Genomic DNA, 21,041 nt, shown 5'->3' with positions numbered 1-21,041 from the left:
CCCCCACAAACTCAAAGCCCGCTCCTGCACCCCAAACCCCTCAACCCCAGCTCCACCCCACAGTCCTCACCCCCTCCCACATGCCAACTCCTGCCCCAGCCTGGACTCCCCTCCTGCACCCTGAATCCCTCATTTCTGGCCCCACCCCGGAGCCCACACTCCCAGTTATAGCCTCACCTCTCCCACAGCCTAGCCTCCTGCCCCAGCCCACTGAAAGTGAGTAAGGGTGTGGGGGAGAGAGCCACTGAGGAAGAGGAAATGTAGTGACTGGGGGGTGGGGCCTTGCGGAAGGGGCAGAGCTAGGGTGTTCGGTTTCATGCACTGAGAAAGTTGACAACTCTTTGGTGGCACTGCATGTAACAAAGAATGAAGGCCCACAGTGGGGCTGTGTAATAATAACTGGAACCAGAGTAACCTGACCAGTTCTCCAGAGGAAGGTCTGTATTCCAGGGGTCTTCAAACACTGCATGGAGGAGCTGGGCCTCTTATAAAATGCTCCACCTTCCAAAAAAAGGAGGGGGCCTGGAAATAGAAGGCTAAAACAGTTTCTGCTGAAATCGCCAGAATTTTCATAGACCAGTGAAACTGTATGAAAGTTGAGGGAATTATTCTCACAGATTGGAACATTTCCAGTTTGCCAAGAGAAAAAAGCTTATACGAAGAGCCATTTTCCAGGAAAAACAAAAGACGTAGTTGGTGAGTTCAAAGAAGCCTCTGTCTACATGTTTATACCTTTAATGATATGTTCATAGCATTGTAAGGCATTGTAAGTACTGACATCCATGGCATCCAAGAGGGAGTTCTAGAAGGGAGTCAATCCAAAAATCTACTTCTCTGGTTGTCTTCTACATTCAGGTATGGCTGTAGGGTTCAGTGTTAATATCTGAGGCTCAATGGTTATTCTGCCTTTTCAAAGTTAATTAATTGTCTTGACAAACATGCCAGTAACTCAGCCCTACTGCATTTGGCACACTTTCCCACCACTTTTTCTTTTTTTTTAAATAGTGTATCAGACACAGAACTAGAATTTAGCACTGCACTTCTGAGATAATTAAAGTCTTTCAGCCTATTGCCTTTTTACATAACCCAAGGTATGTTCTAATTATACAAATGCACTGCCTATCAGGCTTGATCACTTATGACATGGGTCTGGTGCTATCTCCTATTATATTGTATAGTCTGTGATGTACTAATAAGCTGTAATAGCGATACTTAGCACTTTTATATTCCAGCCTCATATCTTCAAAGTGCTTTGCCAACACTGGCTAATTAATAGTTAAAAGATGCCAATGAGATAGGCAGGCTGGTAAGCATTATTGCCAAGTTACAGATAGGTAAGCAGGTATGATGAGGTTCAACGATCAGCCTAAGAACAACAAATACTGTAGTGTGTCAGTAACAGTGGAAATGAGGCATTTCTGGCTTCCTGTTTCCTGCCCAGATTACTCAACTTTGCAGCCACTCTAATTAATAAGATTATTATTATTTATATAGTGCCAAGCTTGCTATGCATAAACTCTCTGCCTGAGGAACTTATAGTCCAAATACTACATTATTAAAAAACAGGAGAATTTCCTACAGAAAACTATATGTACCTTTCTAGCAACAACAGTATGTGAATGATTTTCTTAGGAGTTTTTAAATATAACACTACTTTGCTGCTGGGCCTCCATTGCAACCAATGTGCTGCTGCCTATTACGTTAACATTCTGTTGGAGTCAATAAAACATTAGACTCTACCTAATAAATTCAGCAGCACAACAGGTATCTTCTGCCTCCACATCTGGCAAATTCAGCCGTAGTCAAGTAGATGATTATTACCTTCAGTCTGCACTCAAGTAAAGTATTTACTGTTTCCCAACACAGCCCATTTCTATACTTATTTCTTAGATTCGTCTTCAGAGAACAGCATTTTCTATAAGAGCAGCATGGTGGAAATAAAGGCCAAGCTAGGAGATTAGAAGATCAAATTAGAAGATCAAAAAACGGGACAGGCATCCCCTTTGATGCAAAGGCCATAGCAGCATGTCGTTCCCCACTAAGAATTCCTGCCTGCCACTGAATGGAAGAGATTATTCAATACCGGCTTCATGCTGAGAGAATTCACATACGCATGCACGCACCCCTCCCTCCAAAAAACTGTTCATAACCATTTGATGGAGACCATCTGTACCAATAGAGAAATAATTAGTAGTTAGGGCGACAGACTATTCAATACCAGTTAGAGAGACAGGCCCCAGTCCGGCAATAAGCTTTGATGTCCACTGACTCCAAAACACAGTTTAAAAATTGGCAGAATGTGCCAGACTGTTGCCTAAGGATCTTGTGCCAACTATGTTCCCACTCACCAATGAAAGCCCAGTATGAGAAGTTTCACTTTACACTAGGATAGCTCTCCCTACATATTAGGATACTAATCATCCAGATTAACCTTGAAGGATCAGGGCCTGATTCTCCTTTCTTGCTTGTTTTATATCAAGTCGTTTTGACTTCAATAGAGTTAACACCTCATTTAGACCAGTATGGCTGGAGAATCAGACCTTTCGTTTCTCACATAGATTACGCAGTCTAACAAGAAAAGAGGTCGAGGAGAAAGAACAATGGTGGTAATATCCATGAAAAGATAGGCTGCTGCTTCCTGCACCTAAACAGAAGAGCTCACTTTCAAAAGCAAAGGGGGTATCCAAAAAGAACAGATACTCTCATACTCTTTATAGCTCTGATCTAAGAGGGCTGATGGCCCTTAACTAGAACAATTTAATGAGATTCCTGCAGCTAAGGGCTAGTCTACACTGGGGGGCGGGAAATCGAACTAAGATACGCATCTTCACGGTGGCGAGTTGACTGCCACAGCTCCCTCATCGACGCTGCTTACTCCTCCTGCCGAGGTGGAGTATGGGCATCAATTCGCAGATCAATTTATCGCGTCTAGATGAGACGCGATAAATCAATCCCCAATAGCTCGATTAATACCCCCCGATTCTGTGGGTAGTATAGACGTACCCTAAGTCTTGAAAGAGACAACAGAATGCACACCCCATAGTCCCTATAAATATCACTTTCATTCTACACAGTGCATGCCCACATACTGCATATTTAAGGCAGAAGCAAGGAAGTGGCCATGGCAGTGCTGAAGAGTGGGTTTTTTTAAACCTTCTTAAAGCAGAGAAGCAGCTCAGTGGTATCTCCATCTAATTCCTATACAGTGCCCATTATCATGCTTCCTGAGTGCCTACAACCATAGCATTTCCAAAAGGATTGTGCTCGGCTGATTAGAGCACAGAAACAGCAGTCGGGACTGGTATACCATCGTGACCCTGTCACTGACTCCCTGTGAAAACTTGACTAGTAATTTAACCTCTAGGCCTCCATTTACTCTTCTGTAAATGAATGTGCACTAAGATCTGAGAGGGTTAATACATAGTTGTACTGTACATTTAGAACCTTGGATGAAAGACAATATTACGAAATGTTAATTAATTATTCTTGTTGAATTACCAAGAAGGGCCCAAAGCAAAATCCCACATCAGAACATCCCTGAGCTTTGCGGTATTTCAGATCCAACTCCACATTAGTGCACTGCATGCCTATTTCTACTCTGCTATAGCCTTAGGCTTTCCCACATTTGGGGACTAGTGTTTTCATATGGGTATGTCTTTGTTATGCAAACCAGCTTCCAAGAAACACATAGTGATATTAATGCATTTCACACTGCATCACGAGGAGTGAAATATAAGAACACAATGGAAAAATAAGAACACAATGGAGAGAGAGAGAAATGTTCAGACATATGTTTAAAAGATGTAAATAAATAGGGATGATGGGGGGAATTTAAGCAGAAATCTAAAAATCAAGCCAGCAACATATGCAGATGGAAATCAGCCCATGGCTTTCAGGTAACCTGCTTTACCTGAAAGCAGAGATCCTCTCTTCCTACTGCCCTCAACAAGAAGAGTCATCAGTATGGCTAGTGAACGCTAACGTATGTGGGACTTCCTTTTATACTTAACAAGTCAGAAGTAGCACAGGGGCTTGTGTTCTGTGATGGTGAAGTAACGGCTAGATTTACATTGCACTTATTAGTGAACCTTCTCAGATTTCCAATTAAGACTAGAATAGATCTTTAGATGCATTTCAGATGCCTAGAGAAGTGGATTACATGGGTCAAAATGAAAGCTCAGACAAGTGAAGGATTCTATTCTGCACCTATTTACAAGGCACATTTTTTAGTGTCTACAAGAGCGATGCTATCCATCACCATTACTCAGATTACACAGACTGTTGCAATCTGGAGAATACCTGAGTAAGAAGGAATGCAGTCCACTTAGAAAAAGGAAAAGGGAGAAATTTGCCCAAGTGAAGCAAGTAAAATGTGCTTTTTATTCAACACCATTAAAAAAAAAGTATGAAGTCTTGTCATCAGAAACCAAGGTGAGGATGGTTAAGCCTTGAGGTCAGAACAATGGCAGTTGGGCTCAGTGGTTGGACCAGTGGCAATCGAGTTTAGCAGTCAAAACCAAGAGTCAGAACAGGAATCAGGAGCCAAGAGCGGGGTTGGGACAAAGCAAGAGTAGGGCTGAAAGCAAAGCTGGAGCTAGCGCAGGATGAGGCCTCTGGAGTTTGTCACCATTATCAGGTAGAGAAGAATTCCAAGCCATGAGGCAACGTTGACCAGACTGAGACACTGTTTCGCCTCTGAGGCTTAAATACCTGTTCAAAGTCATCAGACCACCTTGCTGATTGCCTAGAGCCTAACACAGGTATGAATAATCCCTGGATGTGGCTTAATTAGGCTCTAGTTCAGGGATGACTCATCACCTCACAAGTAGCTACATAGGACAATTTTGTCGGCATATGTTTTTCCACTATAACTACACAGGTATAACTATGCCGGAAGAATGTGCCCATACTACTTTGTTTATGTCGTCTTAAGCTACTGCCTTTGTGAGATATTGCATCCAGACACTTCTGCACTCTCTCAAATAACGGCACAGCTTTCTGGGCAGATATTCCATGGTGTGATGTTCCAAAGCTAGACTCTATGCATTCTGGGATTTTCTTGCATCACATTGTGGGATGCCTACTGGAAACTAATGGAACTCTGGGATTTGGGGGTCAAACTCCTGTGACTCCTTACCTGATATCCCAGAATTAATCTGGTTTTGGCCAGCCACTATCTTCTGGGCAGGAGAGGGAGCCTTATACAGCAAGGGAAGGCGAGTGGGGGCTGGCATGCTTAGTCCAGCATCTGTCAGGATCGAGGGATTTGGTATATCATGGAAATAAACACTTTTGAGCTTAAACTTTCCAGCACAGATGCCCTTTTGATTACTCAATGTAGGTGCGGGATGTATTAAAAGCTAAGGAAGGAGAGAACTACGGTGCATGTCTAGCTTCCTAATTAGCGATATCTGGCCAACATGGCAGCTCCCAGGAACAAAGGTATTTAACTCCCCTGATACAGTCAGTACCTGGACAGTTTATTCTAATACAGGACATAGTATTCACTAGTTGAGGTCCCCTCTGCAACACTGTCAGGCTGGCTATCCACCTGGGTCTCAGGAGTCATTTGCAGTGCTGTCTCTGACTGCATCTTAAGCTCAAAGTTGGGTTGTCTGAAGGAACGTCTCTTCATTGGGGTATGGGGTAGGCTGGGTGCCTTAAAACTGTCCACAACACACCGGGATTCCGGAGTGGCATTCCTGGTAAAAATCCAGTCCCACTGCGTATGGTAAGTGCATGCACTGGGAGCACTGTCAACAATCTTGGTTTTGTCTTTAGCATTTTTATAATTCTACAGGAGCATCCTGGCTTTGGCATGGCAGTGGATCCTATGCTGGGAGTAGCCCTTCTCCCACATTTGTTCCACTAGTAGCTTGTAGAGCTTTGTTTTCCACTGACTCTTGTTAAGAAAGGAATGGTCATGCTCCTTTCCCCCCACAGCAAGTAAGTCCAGGAATTCCAGATGGGATCACATGGGCATAACTGCTGTAATGGACTCCAGCTATGTGAACTTACCACAAGCTGCAATGGCAAAGGGGCACACCTGCGTGCCTGCCAGAATTTAAAAGGGGAGATGACATCTGGTCAAGACAATTCTGGAGCAGTGTAGGGCACACAAGTCAAAATAGGCTGATTCGGGTGTGAAGAAATGCAGTGCGGGATAGCAGCACATGATGTGTCTGAAGCAATAATGTTAATTTAAAACAGGAGTGTATTCACATAAGTCTTAAAGTGGTAAAACTCATCCTGGAATAGAGTTATGTAGATTTCAAAGCAGATTAATTAAAGCGGGATAAAATGCTTGATAACTCACAAAACCCCACTACTTCTGGGTGCAGACACAATGCAGTTTATTCTGAAAAAAATAAAGTTATAGTGGAGGGCAGACAACAAAAACCCTTTCCCACGCAGAGAAGCCTTAAAGTCAATTTTTTCCCAGGCAAATTTAAACTGAGCAATTATCACTTACTAAGCAGATCAGGCCTGGTTTCTGACCTTGGCAAGACTGCTCTTTTAAAAAACTGATCTTTAATGAATCCATCATATCAGGTAGCATCACACTGTTTCAACATGAGGCATGAATATGCCCTTTCTGTCTATTCAAATTCCTTCCACGTGTATCTTGTGTCCACAGCAAGGAAAACCCCACATGCCCCTCCTAGTTCATTTCCCCTTATATGACTCAATGAGTTGACTAATTACAACAGCCTGACTCATGTTCATGCTGGTCTTTAGGAAGAGTCCCCTTGAAAATCCCAGGTGTAGTGTTTATTGCTCTTTCAATCAAAGTGCAGGTGGGACTGATGTGGAGGAGATGGGAAGAAATACGGAGAAGGATTGAGACCATCCAGCCTAATATTGGCCTTTGTAAATCTAGAGTGAGAACTTTGTCCTGCCTCCCAAGCATGTGCACTGATGACAGCAGCACAGCGTGCGAAGGCAGCAACTTTTTGGGTCTGAGCCTTAGCTCCAGGGTGCTGCTTTTTGGTGGAGGTTGGGTCTTTGTGGCAGAGAAATACTCTTTCTACGCTATTACTGCATTCAGTCAGAGGACAGGAATCCCCACACTCAGATGAAATTTGCACTGAAATATTACACCTATTCCCACCCAAAGCAGAGTATGTGGCTATACGTCCTGGATGCTCTTAAAGAAATACATTCAGTATTTGACTTCTGAGACCATTCTGACTATTGCTATATGCAACTGCACCTATCTTTACTGTTACCTTGTCCTTCTACCTTTTTTTTTGCCTGTTTAGTCACCTACTGAATATTGTCTACACCCTAAAGCTATGAGATGTCTGGGGCAGATACTGTCTTTTGTTATTAGTTTGTAGAGTTTCTAACACCATGGGGCTCTGATCTTTGACTTGGGGTCCTTAAGTGCCACTGCAATAGAAAAAACAATGATGTAGTCAGAACTCCCACTTCCTGGAAAGAAGATCTTTGGGGGTGGGAAGGATAGGCACAGAAGATATACACACATAAATAAGCATCCCAAACTAAATCCCTAAGGAGGCAGTGGGCTTGTCGCCAGTTGTTTTACTACGCACGTACCAATGTTAAGCCAAGGCAATTATTCCCCTGCATCATTCTTTCCATTTTAGCAAAGATTAAATCTCAAGAAATTTTGCTAATGTCATTTTATTTGTTTGAAGGGAGCAAAAAGTATTGTACTCTTCTATGTGAAAGCAGGCACAGTATTTACAGACACGTTGCCACTTACTGAATCTTTCGTCTGTAGTACAATAAACCAAGATTACATCACCCTTTCTTGCATAACTAGCTCGCATAGGCTCTTCCGGTGACTGGAAACTTGTTTCTTTGTATTCCTTTGCCTTGTATTATCTGGAGAGGCTTTTACAGTCCTTGGTGAGTAGTTCCAGACTGCTGATAGAGATGTACTGAAATTTACCAATTTATTTTCTTAATTGGAGTATCCATCAGAGGGGATTTTATAGCAGGTATCAGTGTAGTATCTAAAATCAGGCAGTCAGGATTCATGAGGTACAGAATGTGTTCTCTTAAAAATGAAAGTTGAGTTTTGCAAACTATTAAGCCCTTTTTCCTTGACAGAGAAGTAGCCTTTTTTAATGCACTAAAAGAGATAGCAACGCTTAAAAAAGGCACTAATGACATATTCCTTTCCAAGTCTATGGGTCATTTCTCCATAATTATTTCCCCTAAATCTTCCTGCTACCTTAAACACAGCAAACTATTCACTGCTCCTCCAGACACTCTCATCCTAGGGGTTCTGTGACTAACTGCTCCTGGTTCTCATCCCACCTTGCTGACTGCTACTTCAACACAACTTCCTGTTCTCCAAGGTTGTGTCTTGGTTCTCCTCTTCCCCACCGTCTCTCTAAACTCACAAGCATTAATAGTACCGACACATTCAGCTCCCAGCTCTGCAGTCACCTTCCTTAGTTCTTATTCTAGAATTGGAATCAAACCACAATATTCAGATCCAGACCCAAGATTTCTCCAAAGTTCTCTGGTGTCCAGATCTAGGGTTTTGATTTGGCCCATAAGACAGGTTAGGGCAGACATGCAACATTTGGATCTAGATCTTAACTACAGAGGAAGAGAGAAAACTTGGATTGGAGTTTTTTCTTAATGTAAATCTCCATTTTATTCAGCAGGAGCCAAAGAGAAATGATACAGCTGCAATTGTTTCTAATTGTATGACTTAATCACAACTGTTCCCTTTCCACTGAAGCCAAATCCCAAAATGAAGTTGACCTTCACTGACCCTGAAGTTACTGCTTAATTCTGCCACTGATAGTGGCTAAAACTAATGTCTCAGGTAAAGTTAAAAGAGTGGAGGGAGTCAAACTGCAAACAAGCACCAAGGCAACTGCGCTACAATATATTCGCAAACTACAATGTTAATGCAAAAAACACACAAGGCAATTTATCTGAAGTGCATCATTGCATACAGAAATCTCCCCTTCTTCATTCCCTCAGAGCCCTTTAAACATAATGTGACTATTCTGTGGTGCATGGTGGGACATAGACTATGCATTTTAACAACAGAAGGATGGAACATAGGTATTTATTAGCAAAATCAGTCCATGTGGGACTAGATGGTTCGGGAGACTGGTAATGTAATAAGGAACTTTTCACCCCTAAGGGGCAGCACTTCCAATCTGGTCCATGTTATTAAATGACCTAGAGGAAGACCATCAAGAAGAGGATTCAGGATCACTGGCAAGCCAGTTTGGCAAAGTTTGCCTTCCTTCTGCCTTGCACAGTATCTGATCTTGCAGAGAAGTGTTTGAGTTTCAATCAGCTTCAGCTGGCATCTTTCACCAGATCCTTCTTCAGAGAGAAAAAAAAAAAGAACATCCCCTCTTAATGAAGAATGTACGTTTCCTTTGGGAAGCACAGATAGTTGTAAAATTAATGTCTGGTCGCATTCCACTATCACAACAGCACCTGCTGATTCTCAATCCCATCAACATTTGAATTGGAGACATCACCGGATACTTCTTAGAGTGGAAACTCAGTTCCTCAGCAGCATATTAGACATTCTGCACAAGCAGTTTTAGCTTATTCTATATTATCTTTAATAGTTAATTTAAGTCATTCATTAGTTAAATGTGCACAGCCACAGAGCTAAGCACAACCTCAGTTACACTGGAGTAAAGCTGGAGTTAACTCCACTACAGTCAGTAGATGTGCACATGGAAAGAGCTGAAGTTTTGGCTAATTTTCAGGAGAGAAACACTGCTAAACACAGCAAGCTAGGCAGTTCTTGGCATGACCCATCATGACTTGTATAAAATATATCTTTTGATTTACTAGACAATGCTATTTCCTTTTTGCCTGATTTATTTAATGATCTTTTCAAGTCTTGTGGATTCAGAGCAGTTATTTTCCTTCTGATTGTTCACAGACTCAGAATTTAGTAACAAAATTAGAACCAGATCATAGACATCAACATTTTTAACATTACCAGAATGGGGAAGTTGCCTATAGTTCTGGGAAATACAGACTAACCTCAAAAAGCAATTAGTGGATTTCAAAAGATATTTAAGGTCATTTCTTTCATTGAACCGCTAGCATATTAATCTTCTTCCTTTTACAAAAATAGAATTAGGGAATGGAAATTTTTCTTTACCCCGAGGATTGTGGTTAAACTCTTAATTGGCCAAAATACAAATACTGGGTATAGGACAACTATAGATAATCTGAAAATGGCTACATTTATATAGCACTTGTACACTTGTTTTTGTCTTCAAAGAGCTTCACAGACATTAACAAATCCTCAGCACCACTGCAATATATGAAGTTATGATCCCCCTTTTACAGATGAGGCACAGGGAAAATGACTTGCACGAGGTCACCCAGAAAACTAGTAGTAGACCCAGGAACAGAACCCAGGTTTCCTGAGTCTCAGTTCAGTGCTCTATCTGTTAGGGAAAACTACTCCCAATTCAGGAGTCTACCTCCCAGCTTAGTACTGTGACCATATCTATCTCTGAGAATCAATCAAAATTTGACAACTAAGCAAGATTTTGTCCTATATCCATGCATTTAAGTCACATACTAAGTAAAGGAAGGGAAACCAATACTGAAATAACAAACGGCAAATGAACAGTTTTTACAATGATGACCATTGTATGCACACTACCAGAATACAAATATTGTACCTATACCTTCCGTACACAATATTTGATGCTAAACAATAACCACCATGGGGTTTTCAAAAGATTGTAAGGGCAATTCACTCATTACTGTGACTTGGGTGCTTCATTCCCTTTGGTTCCTTTGAAAATGCCACCCTAAAAGCACAGAGCTCTATGACCGCGGTTCTCAAACTTTTTGAGCTTATAATTTTTGCTTGCATCATAGAATATCAGGGTTGGAAGGGAGAAGGTCATCTAGTCCAACCCCCTGCTCAAAGAAGGACCAATTCCCAACTAAATCATCCCAGCCAGGGCTTTCTCAAGCCTGACCTTAAAAACCTCTGAGGAGATTCCACCACCTCCCTAGGTAACCCATTCCAGTGCTTTACTACCCTCCTAGTGAAAAAGTTTTTCCTAATATCCAACCTAAACCTCCCCCACTACAACGTGAGATAATTACTTCTTGTTCTGTCATCCCCCAACCCAGACAAAAATAGACATATGCAAAAGTATGTTTGCCATATACCTAACAGAGACCTTAACAAACCCTAAGTAAATTACCTACACCTGTCAGTTTCAAATACACAGATACTTTAATGTGAAGGATGTGCCTTTTTCTCTCAGACAGTTTATCAATTTGTGGGGAGATTTTTGAAACTGATATTCTGAGGTTATCCTCTACTTCCAGTCTCGAATGGTACTTTGTCTTTAGCACAGTCATAATCTGATCTCATACAAACGAAATGAACCTAGTGGTAAAAGAGTTTGACAAAGCTGGATATTCTGAACCAACTTTCAACCAAAAATCCCCCAAAGGCCGTTTTTTTTTTTAAATAGAATGGTCAGTGTCCTCTCACTCTGAAGTTCCAACAGCTTCTCCTGAATGTAATTTGAGAGATGAGACAAGGTCACTGTCTCAGCTACAAAAGGTTGAATAATCCAGTTATTCAAGGAGGGATGCATTTCCTTCAGGAAAATATTTATCCAGACTGGCTCAGAGAAGTCAACTGATTCTTGATTGGCTCCACAACACTCAATAGTTCAGATTCTGTTTTATCAATAGCATGCGTTAACAATGGGAATGGAACTCTTAAACCAGTTTTGATCTTTGTTTTCCAGAGAGCTCGCTTTCTCTTGAATGCTAATATTTTGTTGCGCAGGTCAAAAATAATACTTTCTGATACAGTAAAAAATATCACCAAGGTAAGCCAAAAAGCACAAGCCCGTGGGGAATCACACAGTGTCTCTGCAAATTCAAATCCACCAGAAAAAGTCAAACTTTGTTTCTAAGTTCATAAATGCTCTACAATACTTTCTCCCTGGATAGTCACCTGACTTCCATGTGAAACAACAAAACCTTGTGCTCCACTCCCATTTCTGCACAAAGCATTGTAAAAAGACATGTCTTTGTGGGTTGCATCTTGATAAAGTTCACAATTTTAATAGCAGAACGCTGAACACCAGTAAGTTCCTGATCCATGCTTTGAGTTTTAAGGGCTTCATGTTGCATCATACATGATATATGTGGAGCAATTTCAAACACTTTGGCTTTCAAGTCTGCCCTATTTCTAGACATAGAAGGGGCTCCATCCATACAGATTCTGATGCAGGCTTCCCACTTCAACTTGTGAGAAGTTAGGAAGTCATTTAATATGTTAGTTCAGATCCAGTTCCATGCATCTTAATTGGCTTGCAGAACAAAAAACCTTCCAATATCAATGTTTCATGAGAGTACCAAACATAAGCAATTAAACAAGCTTCTTTCGACATATCTGTTGCTTCATCCAACTGGATTGCAAATAAACTAGATTGCAACCAAGAGATCAGCTATGCCTTGATATTTTCTGACATGTCACACACTCAATGGCTGACCATGTTGTCTGACAGCAGAATCATTTTTTACTTCTCTGCTGCACAGTCATCAAGCATTGTTCTGTGAATGTCAATTGCTGCTGGGAGAATCAGTTTTTCTCCAGTTGTGTAAGGCTTCTTATTCTTTGCCATGTCGTATGCAACTTGATGTGAAACTTTTAAAGCACTTGCAGGGGTGGATACCATATTTGTCCTTGTGTTTTTCTGTTTGTTAATTTCTTGCAGCTTTCGCTAAAAAAAATCTCCATTCTTTCCTACCAGATCACAATGTTTTGTTTCTAGACAGCATCTTCATTTTGTTGGCTTCAGGCTATCATCTGATAAAGTTACTGCATATACTACACGTTGAGGTCCAATTTCTCCCTTAACTGCTATGTAATGAAACCAAAATCCAAATATGCTTCAGCATATTTTCTTGTTTTTGCAGGTTTTTACCCTATCAATTTTAGCCATTTCAGCCTTTCATTTTGGAACACTACAGTCTTTTGGCAGTTAAGTACAGATCCATTTTTCACCACAATGATATGAAAAAATATCAAACTCACCAGCACAATAAGCAATACACAACAGCTTGTTGGAACAACAGGATAGGCTATACTAAACAGGAAGGCGGGAAAGGTAGTTGTCGCTATAGAAATGACATCATCTTATAATTAAACACAGTGTAACACATTCCTGCATAGTGAATCAGTAGCACTGTATTGGTCAAATGCTACTTAATTCATATTACAGAAATTGCAGATTCTGCAATATTAGGCTTGCACCACAATTTTGTCAGCCAGGTACCTGACAGCAGGAGCCCCAGCCACTGACAGCTGCGGTTCCTGCTGTCAGGCCTGGGCAGTTGGGGCTCCCGCTGTCAGCACAGGGCAGCTGACAAAACTGTGGTGGAAGACCAATATTGCGGGATCCGCAATTTCTGCCATATTGCAAATTAAGTAGGGCCTTAGTAATAATTTAAAAAAAAAAAAGGGAAAAAATAAATGCCTTGCGCATTACGCCCTCCCCCCGGAACGTTCCTCCCCACCCAGTTTGAAAACCTTTGCTCTATGGTATATTTGTTTGTTTTTTCCAACTTACTTTATAACCATATATAACTGCATTGTTTTGACTATTATGAGTTTGTTTACTTTGCAGGATCATGTCTGTGCCTCTCATTTAACAGCAACCCTGCCACCAAAAGGGTGATAGTGCCCAAAATGCGTGAGTTGCTGTGCAAACACATCTAGAATAAAAGGATGTATATTTAGATGTTCACACGCTTCATGGATGAGCACAACTTATACTGCACAAACCCACAGGAAGATGCAATCCCAGCCCCCAAACGCCTACACTCTCATTTCCTCTATATTTACAGATAAGCTTAGATAACATAGGACATCTGAGACCAGATCACTTTTGTCTATACAGCATTTTGGAGGCCATGGGAGCAAACCTCCCAGCCCAGGTCAATAGACTCGGGCTCACAGGACTCGCACAAGCACTCTGAAAGCAGATGTAGACAGTGCTCTGAAGTTGTGGCTTGGGCTGGAGATCAACCTCTGAACCCCCTCCTCCACCAGGTTTCAGAGCCTGAGCTCCAGCCCAAGCTGCAACTCCAAAGCACAGTCTATGTTGCTATGTTTAGCATATAGGTGTAGTCTGACTGCTATATTGGGGGTGGGTGGGAAGCAGGGGGTGGATGGGGGAGGAGGGGACAGCTCCAGCCAGGCCAATAGAGTTGCTTGTGTGGGGCAAACGCCACACCTGCCTGAGGCTTGCAGTGCTAGGCCCGCTGTGGGGTTACTGCCGCCCTAGTATTTGTTCGGGACTCGCACACGGACCCTGAGGGCTCAGTGTCCATTCCTCTTTGGTTATGTGGGTGTGGCTTGTCATGCCAAGACAGGCTGAGTGAGTGGAGCGGTGTTTATGTGTCTACACGTGTTTACCTGTGTTTGTGTGTCCCCCTGAGGGTGCGAGAAATGCAAAGTGTGAGAGGGGCTGACCCAGCAACATGTGTGTCTGAGTGTGTATACACACCCACACACGCATGGTAAAGCCAGTTCCTCTGGCTTGCTGGCTCTCTCCCCATCTGGAGTGGCGGGCACTCCCGCGGCAGCGCATTACCAAGGCCGGCGTAGTGGGGGAGTCCCAGCTGCTGTGGTGAACTTAGCGCAGGAGCTGCAGAAGCTCCAGCACCGGCTGCTGCAAGTAGCTGGACTTCATGCCAATGCTGTTCTGGTGCCTCCCAGTGCTGCTGCGGTCGCCTTCCTGCTATTTCATGGTGCGAGTGGATGCCACATGCCAGGCTCCCACTTCCCTGCCGCGCTGCACAGAGACACAAAGACAGGCAGCAGCGCAGGCTCCACCAGGACTGCCAAACAGCGAGCTCCCCAGGCTGCTTGGGGCTGAGGAGGAGGAGGAGGAAGTCAGGGGTGAGAGGGGCTGCTGGCAGGGGCCTATCCTGGTGCATTAAGTTAGATACACTGACCTAGCCCCTCTGACCAAAGGCGCCACCCTGACCACAGCGCCATGGGTGGTCACCCTTTTTTGGGGGAAAAAGTCCCTTCTTCCTCCCCCCCCCAAACGACACCCAGGGTTTAGAGTGCTAACACAAGCCCCGCTAGCCTGAGTCTATTGATCCAGGCAGGGAGGCTTGCTTCCACGGGATCCAAAATGCTGTGTAAACGTACTCTAAGAAGAGTCACTGACATGACCACAGGCTCATCCGGATAGCAGCAGATTAACTTTCCTCCTCCTCCCATAGGCCAGCCCTGGGACCATCTGACTACGGTCATGTCAATACTAGAGGGCTTTCAGCAGCACCGCTGTACTGACGCAGCAGTGCTGCTGGAAGCTCTCTCGTGCAGCTGCTCCATGCCGATAGGAGAGTGCTCTGCCTTCGACATAAGCATCTCCCACCGACACAGCACTGTCCACACTGGCATTTCTGTCAGTGTAACTTGGGGAGAGGGATAGCTCAGTGATTTGAGCACTGGCCTGCTAAATCCAGGGTTGTGAGTTCAGTCCTTGAGGGATCTGGGGCAAAAATCTGTCAGGTACTGTGAAGGCAGGGGACTGGACTCAATGACCTTTCAAAGTCTCTTCCAGTTCTATGAGATAGGTATATCTCCATATTATGTCACTCGGGATGTTTTTTTTCCCCACACCCGAGTGACAAAAGTGGTAGTGTAAAAACAGCATAAGAAAAAGTCAGACACTGCTATTCTAAGCAGTAAATTGGTGGGCCTGTGTCAAACCACTATTTTGTGTAGTTTCTGTTCTTTCAAAGTCATCACCGAAAAGGACAGTGTGAAGCCACAAGAATGTTGCAGACTGGTAGCTATACAATGTAATGCTGCATTAAAATAGGCCAAATGTAACTGATAAGCTGGAAGATACATCACCCAATGATTGATGACAGCAGCTTTCCTCTAAAGATTCAACACAGAACAGGAGAATGCTATTCATTGGTGCCGAAATTAGCTTAGCAGTATGCAAGGATGGAAAAGCATCAAGAAAGGAGTTGTATGGGTTCTAAACAAGCATATATTTGACTCCTACGGGGATTCAAGGCAAGCAATACCAAAGTTTATTTCTACTCAATAAATCTGACTATTATTCACATCTATGCACTGATTGCATCAGCCAAAAGATGAGGAAACTGAAGGGATGTTCAGACAACTCAGGAACTCATTCATACTTTGCCAAAACACAACATGCTGGCAATTACAGGTGGGTTGTCATTGCTAACAGAGAGAAAGATGGTTATCAGAATGTAACAGGAGACATGCACTAGGAGAGAGAAATTAACAAGGACACCCATTGAGTTCCACTCAGAATCTGCTGATCTCTTGTGAACATTTGGTTTTAGCACTACAACAAGAGGAGGAAATGCACTGGGAGCTCCTCAGAACATCTCCATGGGAAGAGAAATTGATTGCATCATAGTGCAGAGAAAATGGAAAAATCACTGTTGAAAACTAGACAATCACAACAGGTGCCAATATCAATTTGGTCAGCAAAAACTTTTGAAGAAAGTTCAAGCTTCCCCCATCAACATTTAACAATATCCACCTTATAATACTCAGGAATAAGTCTGGACAACATAAGGGAGCAGTACAAAAGAAGGAGGCTGTCAGAGGATTTGGTGCATTGCTAAAAGGTAAGGCAGAAAAACTTAAGTTATCTGTGAAAGGAGAGGACTGTACATTCAATAGTAATGCAAAGAACATAAATGGGATACAAACCATGGTAGAAACAGAAACCACTGCTGAATAGTACAGCTTTTGAATAGTACACCAAACTGAAAGCGAGACGACACTTAACTAGGGCATCAGGAGGGAATATGCAACTGTGAGCTTAGAGTGTTGATAAGCAATGGATTCTTCATTACAATAGCTTTTTTCCTTTGACCTTCTCCACAGCAATCCAGAGATAAAGCATTCACTCATCTGCCTCAGTCAAAATGGACCAACCTTTTGGGGTGCTGTGACAGTCTGTACCCCTGTATTTATCCCTTGCACACTACTGTAATATTCTTTGCATAAAATACGTCTTGTGAGGTATCATTTGAAAACTCATAATTTGCTGATCAAAATCGTCCTAATAACATGCATGTGGCAACACTGTATGTAAAGCTCTAAGATTTGCACTGTTTGAAGTTACTAACACATGTTCCAAGTCTGAGGAGTAGCCAAACCAGTTCTTCAAAGACAAAGGGCAAGCTGACGCCTCAGCCAGGGGTAAACAAGGTCAAATGGGCTATCACCTGATAAGTAGCTATTCACTGGTAGGAAAAAGGACAAGGGCAAAAATCTACATCTTCGCAAAGAAAGAGTATACAGTTCTTGTGCAGGAAGACTGCCTGGCGCCCTGCTCCCATCTGGAGAAGCTTCTTAAAGGAGAGAGAGAACTATAAATAGAAAGGGGGGGATGCCCCAAATGATCTCTCCCTTCTCCTCTGTCCACTGCATTTACGACATCTGAAGAACAAAGGAAACAACACTGGACTAGGGGAGGTATCCTGACTGGTAGAAGTTCAGCCAGTAAGACTGGTGAAACATGGTGAGAGATTTTGCTTTGGATTTACCTTAGTGTGTTAAGTGAGGCATTAGCTGCATTTTACCTTTATTTTTCTTGTAACCAATTCTGACTTTTATGTCTCATTACCTATGTTCATTTAAAATCTCTCTCTTTGTAGTTAATAAACTTGTTTTATCTAAAGCAGTGTGTTTGAGAAACTCCATTTGGGCTAACAGGATTTGTGCATATAGTCTCTATTAAGAGAATGACAAACTTTATATGAGCTTGTATTGTCCAGGAGAGGGCTGGGCAGCACAAGACATATGTTTCTGGTGAAAATCTGAAACTGGGAATATGCTGGTGTCATCCTGCAATGTAATTCAAGAATGGCTGGCTGCAGCACTCGCACAATATAACTGGCAGTGATTTACATGCGGCAGGTTGTGTGTGAGCAGACCAGGAGTGGTAGCTACAGCAGCAAAGCAGTGAGAAGGGGACCTCGCCTTAGAGGGCTGAGGTGACATAGCTGTTCATCAGTCTAGATTGTACCCCAAGTATGTCACAGCGCTGCCTAGGAAGAGAAGTTCCATGGATTCACTAGAGAGGATGTGATGGAGTTTTGTGGGTTCTGCCTTTGAATCACATGGTCCTGTTGCATCTAACAGAGAGATCAAAGAGATGACCCTCAGAACAGAGAGCTTAACACAGATGTAACAAGACTTTGGTGGTGTGTTAACAAAAGAAATTTACTCTCTAGAGATAACGCTCTAATTTCCTTACTACCGTCTGTCTGGGGCTAAAAAGAGACAGACATGATATTCCACCACACTAATCAAGAGGTAAAGTATTAACCATCTGATTCCACCAAAAAGAACTGGAAAAACCCTCTTCCACACTATAAACTAGTGTTTTCCTTCCTTATCAGCCCAGATGCTACCTGCAAATATATAAAAAGGGAAAATGATGATTATGATCCGTTCACACCTCACCCTCAGTGATTTAGATCATAAATCATCTGCAGAAATAGATAAAATTAATATATAGTGGTGATTCCTTTATCAGCAGAAATTACTGTAGCTGTGTTACTGGAAACTAGGGAGTCGAATCTCTCAGGATGCTTGGATTGAATCTAATGCAAATGAAAGTTGAAGGTGGTAACATTTGAAGAAGAAGCCTACCCCACTGCTATAAAAGGTAGCTCTGAAGAGAATGAGCCAAGGGCACTGAGAATCTTCTGCAGCCATCTGGAGAAGGTGGACTCTTAACATGGTCTCCAGCTGTGGAAACTGACAAATATCTTAAATTTTAAAAAGGGGAGAGTGTTAGGCTCGTGACAAAGTTAAGCCATATTAATGACAAGTGAGGGCTGTAAGTGTGTTCAGGGCAGCTGATGAGGAACTGATGACATATTCTGAATATACATACATATATACAAAGTAGGATTTTTCTACCCAAAGGACAATTAGTTTGTTATTGAAATAAGAACATCCTGTTCCCAACACCTGTTCATAAGCCTCCAGGAATCCTTTGCAAATATCTGTGTTAGCTGGCCAATATGCGTATGTAGTTTTCAATAAAATACCTAAAACTCTTCCTGCATAAAGCAAACTTCTCCTGTGTGCGTTTTGTACTTCTGTTTAAGACCAGGATCAGAGATTTGTTTTCTGTATGAAAAGCTACTGATTGTGTGGATGAACGTTCACACAGAGCACTATGAAAAATAAAACATTTCAAACCTGTATCCACTAATTGTGCAGTTATCTTTCGTTCATCGGCAACACTGTTAGAGATCTAGGTCTGAACACAATAACTCTCCCTTGCTAGCTCCTCTTCCTGTTTATTACACAGAACATAATGCGCCAGAATCCTTAAAACCCACCTCTAATGAGATATTTTTCCAGAAACCAACTTGAGGTAACACAAGGATGGACACAGATGAGGAAATTAGAATGTACATAGATATTTTCTTTTGTTATAAGTCACAGCGTTCTATTTAAGACAGTGCTCATTTCACAACTCACTTGGCTGGATGAGAAAGCTATTGGGATATTTTACTTTTAATCTTTGTATCTGTTTTCAAAAGCATCAGATTCTGCCTCAACTATCCAAACTTCCTACTTTGTGTTACATAAAGCTGTCTGGATCTCCAGGTTAAACTAGAGCCAGCGAAGTTTAGAACAATGACTTATGCAAGTCTTGTGAATAAAATCCAGAAACTTTACCACAGCTTCTCACTGAATATTGCTCTTCTGGAGAGCCTGGAGCCCTTTATAAAGAAAGCTACAAATCCTCCTTGATGATGATTTCATTTCCTTAATTAATTTGCAAGCAGCATCCATAAGATGTAGCCTGAAGGCATCACTTTAAAAAAAAATAATGTCATGTATATTGTTTTAAGATAATCATGCAAAATTGGAAAATCCTTATCTGCTTTAGATTTTAACACCGAGCTTAATACAGTTTACTTGAAAGGTAACCTTGAAATCTCCACTGCAGAAGGGGGGTAAGGGGAGGAGGGTGAATTTAGACAAATATTCCAAAAACAAAAAAACCCAGCCCTACTATTTGGATTTCTTTGTCAGTTACTAGCTTTCCTTAAAACTGCAAAGTAACTACTAAGTTCACACCAAACGCAGGACACACATGTGCATACTTATACTTAGTATATGCCACACTGATGGGAAGTTTAGGGTTCCAGTCAGCTGTTTGTAAATACTCCAATTCAAATATTTTAATCAAAATCTCTGCCTACAGTGAAAGGGAGAGGAAAGCGACTGGTCAGTAGAGCATTGTGTAATATGTGACTGCTCCCAGGAGTTCCGGTGCTCCAACCCTGCAGAGAATCATGCAGGGCCTATAAGATCTATAGGGATTCCTGCAGTAATTAATACTTTACAAGATCAACAGGAGGGTCTTGTGATTACAACACAAGACTGGAAACAAAGTCACGGCTCTTCTTTAAGCTTCCCACATGACATTGGACAAGCTGATTATACTCCGTGCCTCAGTTTCCTCAACTGTAAAATGAGAGTATGATCTACCTTGCAGTGAGGTTGTAAAACTAAAATGATTACCATCTGAAATGCTCCAAAATGCTCAGATGGAAGATGATAACGTACTGCAAAAAATAATTATTTCACTCGTAAAGGCAGGTGACATTTTAAGCAAAAACTAGTGGCTAGCATCCTTATACATATTTCTCATAGAAGAAAGCACAAGTTTATAACTAGCATCAAGTTACTGGAAATACAAAAGGCCAACAAAATGGCCAGAAACTAGTTAAAAACCATTCCTTGCAGACATCCACTTGATTTACAGAGGCCAAAAATCTATCACATTTATAGCCAAGATTAAAAGCTAGTTTATATCTATCCAGATCCCATGAGTTAAATAAGACATCACATTCCTTTCCTGTGATTTAGGAAAGTAATCAGACTCCATCAATGGGCTGCTCCTGAGGTATTCATTCAGAATATGGATTACTTGGAGGTTGCTGTGAAACCTTCCAAACTGGCTTTAGAAAAGAAAAAT

General features: G+C 42.0%; 1 protein-coding gene across 6 annotated transcripts in view; it reads right to left on the bottom strand.

Moving 5' to 3' along the window:
• The window catches only part of ITPK1 (inositol-tetrakisphosphate 1-kinase), a 244,742-nt gene that overhangs the window by 37,022 nt on the left and 186,679 nt on the right, over positions 1-21,041 (bottom strand). The window contains exon 1 of one of the 6 annotated variants that reach the window (XM_030558881.1): positions 178-200. The exons of the other annotated variants lie outside the window; for them this stretch is intronic. The gene's annotated coding sequence lies outside the window, so the exon portion shown is untranslated. Of the gene's footprint in view, positions 1-177; positions 201-21,041 lie in introns of those variants that run through there. 6 annotated transcript variants of the gene reach the window in all.

Source organism: Gopherus evgoodei, chromosome 4 (genome assembly GCF_007399415.2).
Source record: "Gopherus evgoodei ecotype Sinaloan lineage chromosome 4, rGopEvg1_v1.p, whole genome shotgun sequence".
Taxonomy (NCBI): domain Eukaryota; kingdom Metazoa; phylum Chordata; order Testudines; family Testudinidae; genus Gopherus; species Gopherus evgoodei.
This window is presented reverse-complemented; position numbering and strand designations above follow the sequence as displayed.